We start from the raw sequence: 14,680 nt of genomic DNA, 5'->3' as shown, positions 1-14,680 counted from the left end.
ATAGTTCGTTTCATTCCGTCTGTCCACTCGCGAACGTAGACGTGGCACCTGCGCAGTGTTAGTTTCTGATTGCGTCAAGATCAACTTTATATTTTCAGTGATATATTTTAATGTTTGTGTATACAAAAAAAAACTCAAGCCCTTTTATATGAACGGCAATCATGCCGATTTGCAGCGATAATCTACCATACAAGCACACGAAAGAACAACTTGTATATTAAACAGTATAGTCTGATCATACTCGAACGATCTATAGCCTTTCAGATACCCATATTTCATACCATTCAGGTACATAAAGTGATATCCGACTCTGCAAGTGTCTATACATAAGGAATTTTGATGTGTTGCATGTAAATAACATGGGTAGCCTTATTTGCGAAATAGCCTAGCATCGCATTCAACAGTTATTATTTACAATCGTATTGCGTTTTGTAGCTTTTTATTTTTATTTTGACGGAAGTTACGCATTGAGACTTTGTAATATCAGTTATTTTGTATTTCACTGATGATAAGCTAAGGAACCGCTCGTGCTGCCTAACCTTCCGTCTACCGCGCCGAGTATATTATTTCTCATGATGTTATGCTGCTGCTACTACTACTACTACTACTACTACTACTACCACTTCGTACGTAAGCCTATCGTATGTTGTTAATGTTTCTTTTACAGTTACTTTACTATCATTAATATTATCATAATTATTAACATTACTTTTATTATTATCACTATCAGTATTATTATTGCTATTTAATATCACTGAATTATCATTATATCTCCTCCTCCTCCTCCTCCTTCTCCAGTCCCCGGCAAATAACTTGTGGCCGCGTGAAGGCAAGTTTGATTGTGGCGGCGCGGCGACCCTCTCGAGGGGCGGACGCTGCCCCAGACACCCCTCCCCTATTCCCTTCACCCCCGTCCAGCAGGTGACCGACGTGTACAGGTGGACAGGGACGTGGCAGAGGCGGTACCGGTGAAGGATTGTACAAGGGGACGAGAAGGGTTGGGGGGGGGGGGAAGAGAAAGAGAGTGAGAGAGAGAGAGGGGGGGGTCCCGTCTCTCTCTCTCTCTCTCTCTCTCTCTCTCTCTCTCTCTCTCTCTCTCTCTCTCTCTCTCTCTCTCTCTCTCTCTCTCTCTCTCTCTCTCTCTCTCTCTCTCTCTCTCTTTGTGGGCAGGACACATATAAGTCTATTTAAAGCGAGATAACATTGAGTTCATATTGTTTCTCCACATCTAAGAGAAGTGAGCGAATGAGAGCGAGAGGCTGTGATAATTATCTCTCTTTCTCTCTCTCTCTCTCTCTCTCTCTCTCTCTCTCTCTCTCTCTCTCTCTCTCTCTCTCTCTCTCTCTCTCTCTCTCTCTCTCTCTCTCTCTCTCTCTCTCTCTCTCTCTCTCTCTCTCTCAAGCACACCTCATGTTGTCGTCTCCTTCGGTATGCCTTATCCCAGCACTCAACGTATATTTTTCATCCTCCTCCTCCTCCTCTTCCTCCTCGTCCTTCTCTTCAGCCAAACAGAACCGCCAGAGACCAGGAAAACAGAGAGCAACACACTGCTTCACGCCCGCACCACGCCCCCAAGAGACATCACCGCCGTTACCGCCTTAAGATCGAGAGTCTCAGCGAGGTGGCCTGGCTCCTCGCTGCTCAAGGCTCTCCCAGTGCTCGTGGCCAGAGGGGCTGCGCGGCTTAACTCCGGCAAGAACTGAACACAAGAAGCGAAGTTATTGGATCACTTTGTTGGGGGAGAGATATTCGTACTTGATGCTGCGCTGCCCGCCTGATTACCCACTACCACCACAACCACCACCTCCTCTACCAATAACACCACTGACTGACATGATCACCACCATCACCACCCTGACAACCATTACCACTACACCACCACCATCACCAATACCACCAGAGACTATCACCATCGCCACTGTCACCATCATCAGCATCATTATCACAAGGGACCATCCTCCTCCTCCTCCTCCTCCTCCTCTTCCTCTTCCTCTTTCCCCTCTATCTCCTTTTTGCTCCCATTCCTCTTCTTGCTTTCCTTCTCCATCTTCTTCCTTTTGTTTATCTTCCTCCTCCTCCTCCTCCTTCCCCTCCTCCTCTCCCACAGTGCCGCTGGTTAGGCATGGGTTACCCGCTGACTACCAATGAGATGTATGGGATGAAGAGCAAGTTGGAGACGGTAAGTGTGTGTGTGTGTGTGTGTGTGTGTGTGTGTGTGTGTGAGAGAGAGAGAGAGAGAGAGAGAGAGAGAGAGAGAGAGAGAGAGAGAGAGAGAGAGAGAGAGAGAGAGAGAGAGAGAGAGTGTTACATCGCCCTTCTTATTACATACAAATACACAATCAATCAATAAATAACTATATAACTGAATAAATAATAAGAAAAAAAAGTGTAGGCGTGTGTGTGTGTGTGTGTGTGTGTGTGTGTGTGTCTGGGGTAGGTCAGTACTCACGGTGCGGGCTCTGGTTGGTTGACGCTCTCTCTGTGTCATGGAATCAAGAAGACCGACTCATCCACGCGGCAGCTTCAGGGGAGCCAAGAGTCTGAAAATAAAGGACGCTCTCTAAGTTATGTTTACCACTCAACCCCTTCCACCCTTCTCCATCTCTTCCTCCCCTCACCTCACCTCATTTCTTTTTTCATTTTTACGTTCAGTCTGTTTCCTCCCCTCACCCCAGCATCCCCCACTTCCATCCTCCCCTTCCTCCCTTTCCAACTCTTCCCCTCCTTCCCTCCTTCTCCACTCTTTCCCCCCCTCACCCCAGCATCCCCCACTCCCATCCTCCCCTTCCTCCCCTTCCAATTCTTCCCCTCCTCTTCCACCCTACCCCCATCCCTTCCTCCCCTCACCTCAGTCTCCTCCACTCCTGTTCTCCCCTTCCTTCCTTTCCAACTCTTCCCCTCCTCCACCCCAGCCTCCCCAACCCCTGTCCTCCTCTTCCCCCCTTGCCAGCTCTTCCCCTCCTTCCCCTCTTTTATGTAAATGTGTTTAATCTTGGCGGCGACGACGTGTTTGGAGGGGTCAGCACCCTGCACCCTTATTTGGAATGGCTTACTATTCACCCTTTAGAACTCTCACCCTTTACACCCTGCTACCACCCTCATCATGCACACCTAACCTGACCTGACCTTAGTTTGCCTGACCTAACATTACTTATCCTTACTTGTAGCACTCTCATCAAGTATACCACCCTAACCTTACCTAACCTAATCTGACCTTACTTAACCTTTAAACTCTTGTGTCATCTTCAGCATATTTACCATCCTCTAACCTTACCTAACCTAATCTGACCTTATTTAACCTTTAAACTCTTGTGTCATCTTCAGCATATTTACTATCCTCTAACCTTACCAAACCTAATCTGACCTTACCTAATCTAACCTAACCTTACTAGCCTAACCTAACCTAATCTAACCTTATCTAACCTTTAAACCCTTCTATTCCCCTCATCATATATACCTAACCAAACATAACCTTGCCTAAGCTAACCAGCCTAACTAACCTGACCTGACCTAATCTGACCTTACTTAACCTAATCTGACCTTACACAACCTTACCTAACATTTATATTATCCTTATATTATATACCTAAGCTAATCTAACTTGATCTTAACTACACACACACACACACACACACACACACACACACACACACACACTATCTCACTGCTGTCCACACTCCCCATTTAGAGGGTCTGTAGTTTTTCTTTTCTTTTTCTTTCTTTTCTTTAATACGTTTTTTTCTGTTTTTATTTTTTTCCCCGAGTCCTGCCACGGCCACCCCACCGGACGCCCGAGGGGAGAAAAAAGTGTGGAATATAAGGAAAAAAACAGATTAAACTTATTCGTGTAAAAATGTGCTGGTGTTGTTGTTGTGTTTGGCGAATATATTTATGGTGTGTGTGTGTGTGTGTGTGTGTGTGTGTGTGTGTAAGAGAGAGAGAGAGAGAGAGAGAGAGAGAGAGAGACGTTTTTTCAATTACATTAATCTACAATATTTCATTTATACTCTCTCTCTCTCTCTCTCTCTCTCTCTCTCTCTCTCTCTCTCTCCACCCCCCTCCGGCCCCTCCACGCGAGGGTCGCCAGGGAGCGCCGCGCCCCCACGATCTGATTAGAAAGCGACATGACGGGAATGGACGAACGAAGGAAGAGGAGGAGGAGGAGGAGGAGGAGGAGGTGATGAAAAAGGAGAAAAATGTAGTAACAGAGGTCATAGTTGAGATAGCAGTAGTAGTAGTAGTAGTAGTAGTAGTAGTAGTAGTAGTAGTAGCAGTAGAAGTAGTAGTAGTAGTAGAAGCAGTGGTGGTGTGAGAGGATAATTAGAGATAAGAGGAGGAGGTGGAGAAGATGAAGAGGAAAAGGAGGAGGTAGGAGAAAACAAAAAAAGACAATAAACAAAGAAACAAACAAACAAACAAACAAATAAATAAATAAACAAAAAAACACAAATAAAACAACAGCAAACAAAAACGAAAAGAGCAAGAACAACGAGAAGAAAAACGAGGGAGAATAAAAAGCATAAAAAAGAAACAAGAAAAAGAAGGAAAATGAGGCAGTAAGCATTGTGTGGAAGTGAGGGAGGGAGGGACAAGAGAGACGGAGAGAGGGAGGGAGAGAGGGAGGGAACCTAGCTACACCTACTCGTGACGAAAGGTGTAATTACGGAGAGGAAAATCACCCAAGTAGAGGCGATGATGACGTGAATGGCGCGGCTGGAGGAGGAGGAGGAGGTGGAGGTGTTGAGTAAGGGCGGGGAGGATCAATGGTAGCAAAGGTGGCGGCGGTGAGTGACGGAGCGAGGAATATCAGGTGCGACTCCTGGACAAGACAACCTCAGGCCCAACGCAACCTTCCTTCCCGCTAACACATGTATTCTCTATTTCCAAAGTCAATGACGGAGGGAGGAATATCAGGTGCGACTCCTGGACAAGACAACCTCAGGCCCAACACAACCTTCCTTCCCGCTAACACATGTATTCTCTATTTCCAAAGTCAATGACGACAACCTTCCTTCCCGCTAACACATGTATTCTCTATTTCCAAAGTCAATGACGGAGGGAGGAATATCATGTGCGACTCCTGGACAAGACAACCTCAGGCCCAACACAACCTTGCTTCCCGCTAACACCCGAAATCTATATTGCCTAAGTCTTTGAAATATGAATAAGGATAAGAAAAAGAATATGAAAATAAAAGCAATAACAATACACTAATAGCACCAACGGAGAACCAAAACGAACACACAACCCTAACACCAAAAATATCGCCTACTCAAACTCCTGTTCCTCATTCCCTGATAAAGAGAGACCGCGCGAGACACATCCTCCGCTGAGCTCGCCAACGACAGCCTCTCCACCTCCTCAGATCGGCCTTAAGAGATAAGCTTCGAGCCGCCTGAGAATGGTTATGGGCGATCCGAGGTGAAGTGCAAGGCCAGGGCGTGACGATCGTGGCTATAAGAGGTGGAGGGAGGGGGCGTAAGGCTGAAGGAATGACATGGATTGTAATATAGGGTTGGTAGGTGGCTTGCTTGGTCCCCCGCTGTTTGTTTTTGTGTTAGTCTGTTTGTCTGTCTGTGTGTGTCTGTCTGTCTGTTTGTTGTCGATTTGTACCCTCTGTCTATTTGTCTATCTATCTATCTATCTATCTACCTATATATTTATCTATCTATCTATCTATACGTATTTTTCTCTTCCCCTTTATATCTGCTATTTTTTCCACTATCACTCAATAATAATTTTACATGAACACACACACACACACACACACACACACACACACACACACACACACACACACACACACACACACACACTCTCTCTCTCTCTCTCCTTCTATAATATGTATATTTTCAGCTCTCGAGCTGCTTATTCCTAAACAAACCGTATACTATTATTATTACACACACACACACACACACACACACACACAAGCGGCGGCGGTAGTGGCGGTGGTGACGGCGGCAGTGTGGTCGCCTTTATTAATCTTCACTCTTGTTGCGCCGGCCAATCCACGGACCGAATAGAGTCGGGATTAAGGCCACCGCTGCTGTTTTGTGGAGCCGACGCCTCGCGCTGTCCCGGGAGCACCCCAATGATGACACCACAACCTCATTACGAACTTAACTCAATACAGCGCCGTAGCTAATCACCCTAACGCAATCACTCTTTGTCCCCCGCAGCCACCACAAAACCTTAGAGCCTTATAAATAGAGTCGCGCGTTGGAAGGCAGGTGACTTTGGGCGCCTAAGCATACATATTTGACAAGGCTTTCGTAGGCGTTGTGGGCATTTCCATAGATAGCTTTATAACCCTGGTGGTAGTTTGACTCTTCTCCTGTATTATGAACGAGAAAAAACACTTATCAAAACCCGATAGTTGACGTGAGAGGAGGAAGCGTCTAAAAACACCGACCTTTGTGGACAGCCGAGTCTAGTTGTTTGTATCTGTCTACTGCTTGATGGCTGAACTCCTTTAAGCCGGATAGTTGCCCTCTCCCAACGGGGTTATATGACCGAATGAAAGCGACACCGTAATTTGTTTTCTCGTATTGTCAGCTTACGTTGTTTTAACCTGGTAGCAGCGACGGGCCAAATTTGCGGCTTTACCGTGTAGCAGCGATGGGCCAAATTTCTGCCATGATATAAACCTCCCAAAATAGATGATGCATAAACTGATCACACATGCGTTGATATATATTATGAAATGGTTTGCGTGAGTGATGATTCTTTCTCATTATTTTACTTAGAGGGGCCTTTAACCTAACCTAACCTAAGAAACATGACCCCCGCAGCTACCGGGTTAAAAGCGGGATTCCTCAGCGGCACCGTTTTCCTGGCTCTCCGGAACACGGCTATGTATGCTCCTTCACCGATGACTGCTCGAAGGCGACACTGTGAGGCCATATTCTTGAACATTTCGGCGCCCAAGTACATACATTTGACAAAGCTTTCGTAGGAGTTTGGGGCATTTGCAGAGGTAGGTGTACGACCCCTCTGGTAGTTTGATCATTCTTTGCGCCATGAACCCACAAAAACACTCATTAGAACGCGACTGATCTCCTTTTCGGTCTTTGTAAATAGTTGATGTGGGAGGCGGAGGCGTCTGAGAATACCGACAATATTTTCACCGCAGAAGTTCAACGGTAACTCACCCCCAAACTGCGTCATTAGGATCATCGGCCTAAGCGCTGCGTGGTTAGGCAAAGGAAGGTGTGAGCCACGTCATCATGGAAGGGGTGGAAAGGCAGGGTATTAGCCAAGCAGGGACGGCGAAGGAATGAGAGAAAGGGAACAGGCTAGGACAGAGGGAGGGAGGGTTAGCGAGGGTGGCAAGGCAGGGTATTAGCCAAGCAGGGACGGCGAAGGAATGAGAGAGAGGGAACAGGCTAGGACAGAGGGAGGGAGGGTTAGCGAGGGGTGGCAAGGCAGGGTATTAGCCAAGCAGGGACGGCGAGGGGATGATAGGAGAAGGGACGGGTTGGGACAGATGGAGGGGAGAGTTAGCAGGAAGGGTGGAAAGCTAAGAAGTCCTCAGAGTAAATCACTGAAATCGTTATGTGAATGAAAGTTAGGATGTCTTGGGCAGCGGTGCGTGGGATGAAAGAAAGAAAGGAAGGAAGGAAGAAAGGAAGGAAGGAAGGAAGGAAGGAGGAAAGGAAGGAAGGAAGGAAGGAAGGAAGGAAAGAAGGAAAGAAGGAAGGACAGAAGGTAGGAAGGAAGGAAGGAAGGAAGGAAGGAAGGAAAGAAGGAAGGAAGGAAGGAAGGAACAAAAAGAAATAAGAGAAAGAAATGGACGCAGGAAGAAAGAAGGAAAGAGGTGAAAGAAGGAAGGGAAGAAAGAAAGAAAGAAAGAAATGAGAAAAGAAAGTAAGGAAAGAAGAAAAGAAAGAACGTGAGAGAGAGAGAGAGAGAGAGAGAGAGAGAGAGAATTATAGAGGAGAAAGATAAAGAGAGAGAGATAGAGTGAGAGAAAGGCAGAGAAAGGGAAGGAAAGATAGATAGAGAGAGAGGAGAAAAACAAACGTGCCAACATGTAGGGGGGTTTTTTTTGAGGCGAGGCGACGTTTCTGTGCAGGGGAGCGGCGGGAGAGAGAGAGAAGACAGGCCGTCAGGGGAAGTATTGTCCGGCAGACTCCGCGGCTGACAAAATGGGGACAAAAATAACAGACTTCATCACGGGTCTAAAAACGCAATAAACTGACATCAGAATTCACGACGCGGGAGGAGAAAAGCTGCAGTGGAGGCGAGAAAATGGGAAAACCTCGCCTCCACAGGAAAGGGGAAACATAAACAGCGCGGGGAGGCCTCGGGCGACGCGGTAAACAAGGGCAGGAGACAGAGACGGACAGACAGAGGGAGGTAGAAGACAGCCAAGCGGAGACGAGGGCGGACAAACAAGAGCATGACCACCAACATCAGCATTCTGTGTAGCTCGGGAGGGACGCGGAGGCAACACCACAAGCCCGAAAAGTGTAAACTGATTACGGGACAAGGGCTTGGTACTTGGCGGGCGGCTCGGGCGGGGTTGGGCGAGGCTGGGAGGAGAACTGGAATGGGAGAGGCTGAGAGATCTGGAAGGGGTGGAAGGGCGGGATGGAGCAAGCACACACACACACACACACACACACACACCACACACCATTACACTCAACTCCTCTGTGTGTGTGTGTGTGTGTGTGTGTGTGTGTGTGGCTAATGAGGCGATGGATGGTAAGACTCCTGAATGACGAATTTGTTCACCTCCACGACATTATTTTTTCATTTTATTATATTTTATTTTATTTATTTCATTTTTGCTGGAACGTGACACACAAAGGACGCTGCACACACAAAGGACCCGGCGAGCGAAGGAGAGGAAAAAATATATAAGCTTACTGAAATTATCCTGACTAATAATATACTAGGACTGGATTATAAAGAACACGGAGAAGTAAAAACGAGCTAGGCGATGCTGTGCTCTCTCTCTCGCTCTCGTTATGTCTCTGTTTAAAAATAGGGGCCCCAGAACACTAAGCTTCACCCCGTAGCCTTCTCACGATTGCCACTTATGTAACACTAAATGGTTTGCATCCTCAAGTATATATAAACTAACATGGTCATACTGATTCACACCCCTGGATCGTTTGAGTCTTGACGGCCACTCACTCACCAGCGGCTAAAAAGAAATTGTCGGCTTGCCCAGGCGTGCCCCAAGAACATAGCCTCATGATGGTCTCGTATATCCTGGCGGCGCGGTTCTTACGGTGATGGATAAGTCTATAAAGTAACTAATAATTGCCCGGCGTCGTGGTGTTACGGCCGCCCTTAGCACAATTACGCACCCTCACTGGTCTGGGCAAAGGAATGAAAGTTTGCCTCATATGGTCTGGTGCTCCCTGTCTTACTGTCCGTTTGAAGGCTGGAGTCCGGCGCGACCAGACCGACTCAGACGCTTCCTCCTCTTGCATCAACTATTTCCAAAGGCCGAAAAGGAGATCAATCGGGTTGCAATGAGTCTTTTTTTCATATTCATGGTGCAGAAGAAGGGTCAGACTACAAGCAGGGACATAAAACTAACCCTGGAAATGCCCACAACTCCTACGAAAGCCTTAGTAAATGTGTGTGCTTAAGTGCCGAAATGTTTAAGAATGCGGCCACTGATCCATTTGGTTAGAGTATTCAGTAAGTGTAAACCAGATCTTACATATTTCCTTCCTGAACCTGAATTCATTAAACACGGCGCGCAAGGTTTTAATACTCTTGTTTTACCCGTGGCCTCCCTTCAACCAGGGGTGGGAGGGGACGTCCACAAAACTACGGTAAGCTGTTGAATGTTTAACAGACAGATGCATAGATAGATGATAGATAGATAGATAGATAGATACATAGATAGATAGATAGATGGATACAACACACACACACACACACACACACACACACACACACACACACACACAAACGGCGATTACAACAGGCGGGCGGCGGACTGAAGCCTGGCCGGGTCCTGACAGCCATGACGGCGGCGCGGCGGCGTAATTGGAGGCGATGAGCGACTAGCTGGAATGTGACGCTCGTTAAGACGCATCGACCAGCCAGGTACACAGCGCAGGTCGTGGTGTCGGTGTAAGAAGGGGCGAGTGGCAAGGCTGGGAGGGAGGGAGTGCAGCTCAGACCCTTTCTTTTCCCACAACAAGTATTTCCAAAGGCCACAAAGGAGATCAATCTGGGTATCATAAGTGTTATTCACATTCATAGTGCAGAAGCCTTGTCAAGCTATCACTAGGCCCATAATATTATCACACATAGAAATAACCACAACCTCTACGAAAACCTTATCAAATGTGGGAGTACCGAGATGTCTGAATTTGGGCCCCGGGGTTCTGAGGTGCGTGCTTGAGCCACGACGCCTATAGCCCTGAGTGGCGGCGTCTTGCTGGGCCGTCTTTTAATGTCTACTCCACCACCGTGATAATACTGTTCGGCATTTTTTTGAAAGCGAAACAAAAAACGTGTAAACTCAGCGGGACAAGACAGCCTCTCAAGAAACTTCTATGACGCTCTGAAGTCCCCACGGTTTTCAAACTGGAGTGCTCCCTCATGCACGCGGCGGTGATGAGAAGAAAGGCTTGGCATAGGAAGCTGCTTTCATCATGTGTATAGGACTGAACAGAGTTAGTCCATTATTATTGCTATTCTCATTATTATTATTATTATTATTATTATTATTATTATTATTATTATTATTATTATTATTATTATTATTATTATTATTATCTTTATTTTTATGCCCTGGTGCATATCGCCGTAAAATTTTCTGGATGGGCCCTTTATGGTCGTCGGCTTCAGCCTATTAATGGTAAAGTTGGTAAAAATACGCTATAGCTGCGCGTGGCGGCGGTGCTCATCTCCGTCTCCATTAACCCAACGCAGGACCAGTGTTACATCCGGGTTACCTCTTTACCTTCCCCAGGTGTCCCCAGGTACCCATTTATCGACCAGCCCGAGGGGAAGGATTAAGAGCTGGGTGGATTGCATGCCGACTGTTCAGGCCGAGATTCGAATCCAGGCCCGCAGATTCGTAGTCAGGGACGCTAACCACTGCACCGCGGAGGCCATAAGGTGTATTTTTTTTGCTAGTGGCGCCGTGACACAGCCCTCACTGTTCCTTACGTTACCCTTCGTGACTTCATGTAAATGGTGGGGGCCAGCACGAAAACCTTCAAGAGGTACACCGGCTAATGAGTTTGAGGAGCACCGCTCTTCACCAGATTAAGAACCATAAGCTGTTCACACGGACAAGGTCAGCACCACATCACCGTGACAGTTTCCCTCTGCACACTACCGCCGCACCGTGAGCATGGACCAGCTGGGGCAGGCGAGGCGGCAGCAGTCATGGCAACGTAATTTTCTGGCTCACGCGTCAGCTGAAGTTCATTCAAGTCATCAGTGTCAGCGACCTGCTCCAAATGAACGAAATTTCTGCCCTTCCTGTCCATCCTCAGGCACGCCAAAGCGCGGAGCCTCGCGTCTGAGCGGGGCGACGCTGAAACACCCGTCCCCGTCCTGACGCGCCCACACCCCGCCGAGGATGAAACGTGACGAGCGATTATTCTTTACAAAAATGCTCAGACCTTTTAGTTGGTAGACAGCGACAGTACGAACGCCATAACACACACACACCAGCATGCAACCAACGGAACAGACGGCGTGGACCAGGAAGATTGATGAAGATTAGGGCAATTTAAAAACCCGACTAAGACACGAACAGCCTTGTCCCGACCACAAAAAGTACATCTTATAGGCGATAAAGCTCTACACACACACACACACACACACACACACACACACACACACACACACACAGGTCAGGTCACGGGTCAGAGACATGCGGGCCACGTACTCAAGTCAGGCCGCCGCTGATTGACTGGCCGCCCAGACCCACGCCGCGGCGCTACCTCGCCCCTAAACGTGGAGCTTTTATTCTCCTCTTCGTTTGTGTTCCCCGAAGATGCGACGAGGCCAGCATGGTAACAGGGCGAGGCAGGGAAGAGTGGGCGAGGCAGGGGCGAGGGTGGTAAGGGTGAGGGAGTAAGGAGTCAGGGAGGGAGTTAAGAGACAGGGTGAATGAGAAAGATGGAAAAAATGAGGGTGGTAGAATGGAGGGAAGAGAAGGGAAGGTGACGGGGGAGTGACTATCAAGGGGAAGAGAGGAATGGGTGAGGGAGGAAAGGAAGAGGAAGTGAATAAACCAATAAATAAGATGCATATAATTTATTCACTCATAATATAGATATAGATAGAAAGATAGATAGATAGATAGATAGAGCAAAAAATGTTAAAAAAAAAACGAAGAACGAAAATATTAACCCGGTATCTGCGGGGTTCATGTTTCTTAAAGTCCCTTCCCTCTAAGCGAGAATAATGAGAAAAAATCATCACTCACGCAAACCATTTCATAATATATATCAACGCATTTGTGACCAGTTTATGCATCATCTATTTTGGGGGGTTTATATCATGGCAAAAATTTGGCCCGTCGCTGCTACACGGTAAAGCCACAAATTTGGCCCGTCGCTGGTACCGGGTTAAAAAGAAAAAAAAGAAAAAAGATAGATACATAGAAAGATAAGTAGATAGATAGACAGACAGAGACAGAAATAAATATGAAGAGAAAAGAGAGTGCCGGCCTCAGCACATCTAAAACACCTGACCCACGCAACAGTGAAGTGAAGGTCGCCGAAAATGAGTTGAAATATCCAGACGGACCAAAGCGATGCACAGACTAAGGGCCAGTTACACAGTTCCCCATGATTTTTTTTTTTTTTTTTTTTTACAGCTAAGGAGACAGTTCAAGGGCGCAAAGAAAAATATATAAGAAAAAGCCCGCAACCCACTGCTCCTGAACTTACTATAGATAACCCGGGCTGCTTCTTTCTTTTTTTTTACAGGTAAGGAGACAGTTCAAGGGCGTAAAGAAAAATATTAAAAAAAAGCCCGCTACTCACTGCTCCTGAACTTACTGTAGATAACCCGGGCTGTTTCTTTGGCGCTGCTCGTCCTCAAGGTTGCGTGTTGCGTGGCGATAAACTAGAACGCACTTATGTATGTATGCATGACAGTCGTTTTCAGCCCATTGTCACCGAGAATAATAATTAGGCTGGTATTAAAAGACACATTGGCTCCTTACATCAAATATTTATAATGGTCAAAGGGGGGGTTCAATCAGGTTCTAATGAGTGTTTTTTAGGCTCAGGATACAGAAGAAGGATCAACCTACCACCAAGGTCATAAAACTACCCCTGGAAATGCCCACAACTCCTACGAAAGCCTTGTCAAATGTGTGTTTCTTTAGGTTCATAGTACAGAGGAAGGGTCACACTACCACCAGGGTCATAAAACTACCCCTGGAAATGCCCACAACTCCTACGAAAGCCTTGTCAAATATGTGTTCTTAGTCGGCGAAATGTCTTTTAATACGACCCTTAGTGGCCTCGGATTCGAATTACGGAGTCATTTTAAACAGCGGGACATTACTTAGTTTTAAATTTTAATCCTCCTGAATTGCGTTACTTGAAGATGGCAAAGAAACAAAGAAGCATTAGGTTGGAATACATGCACGAGCGTCAGGCCTTTTAAGCGAAACACGATTGAGGATAATTGTTTTAACGACAGTATTATCTCCTCTACTCGGCTCCCGCACTGCGCAATGGAAACCTGAACGATGAATTAGTTATGTTACTCAATGACGGAGTGAAAACTTTGAAGAATTATTAGTTTAAACGGCCGCTATCCCCTTTTTAAATCAAATATCACCCCATCCTCTCTCTCTCTCTCTCTCTCTCTCTCTCTCTCTCTCTCTCTCTCTCTCTCTCTCTCTCTCTCTCTCTATCTATCTATCTATATCTATCTATATCTATCTATATATCTATCTCTATCTATCTGAATATCTATCTATCTCCAAGCTGATAAAAGAATGCCCTAATGTTAGTGTTTTAGCTCTGGTCAAACCCTCAACACCAGGCAGGGCGTTATAGGGGCAACAGGCTGACCCAGACTACACCAGGAAAAACAGCTAAGGCAAAAATCATATGACTAGGAACGTCCCAGCTGCACTTCCTCCTCCATTTCCTCCTCCTCCTCCTCTTCATGTTCTTGTTCTTCCTCTTATGTGCTCTTCCTCTTTTCGGAGACGATAACATACGCGTGCAATTTTGGAGTTTTCGCATTTTTTCAATAAATTTCTGGCGGCGTGTTTAATTAGGTGGCATTAGTATTACCACAGGCCAATATTTTTTTACGGGCAAGGGAAAAAAGTAACATTTCTATCCCAGCTTGTTCCTGCCTAGATGTTGCCATTTTTTGCGGTCAGACACACGCTGAAGAGGAGCAAAGTAAGGTCGGTATTGTCAGACGCTTCCACCCTCACATCAACCATATCCAAAGGCCAAAAAGGAGGTCAATCGGGTTTTAATGAGTGTTTCCTGAAGTCACGGTCCAGAAGAAAGGTCAAACTACCAGAAGGGTCATCAAACTATCCTTCGAAATGCCCAAAACTCTTACGAAAGCCTTGTCAAGTATGTGAGCTTTGGCGTCGAAAAGTTCAAGAATATGCCCATAAGCAACGGGGTGGATGAATAACCTCTTCACCGTAAGCCTGGCGATGATGGAGTGACAGACGCACAGTAAAAAGCTGACCCCC

The 14,680-nt window shown here is 46.6% G+C and overlaps 1 protein-coding gene across 1 annotated transcript in view; it reads right to left on the bottom strand.

Annotated features, from left to right (window-relative positions):
- Positions 1-2,443: 2,443 nt before the first annotated feature.
- Positions 2,444-14,680, bottom strand: part of LOC127009155 (uncharacterized) — a 33,178-nt gene continuing 20,941 nt past the window's right edge. Inside the window, exon 8 of the transcript XR_007761681.1 lies at positions 2,444-2,540. The gene's annotated coding sequence lies outside the window, so the exon portion shown is untranslated. The remainder of the gene's footprint in view (positions 2,541-14,680) is intronic.

Source organism: Eriocheir sinensis, chromosome 40, assembly GCF_024679095.1.
Source record: "Eriocheir sinensis breed Jianghai 21 chromosome 40, ASM2467909v1, whole genome shotgun sequence".
Classification (NCBI taxonomy): domain Eukaryota; kingdom Metazoa; phylum Arthropoda; class Malacostraca; order Decapoda; family Varunidae; genus Eriocheir; species Eriocheir sinensis.
This window is presented reverse-complemented; position numbering and strand designations above follow the sequence as displayed.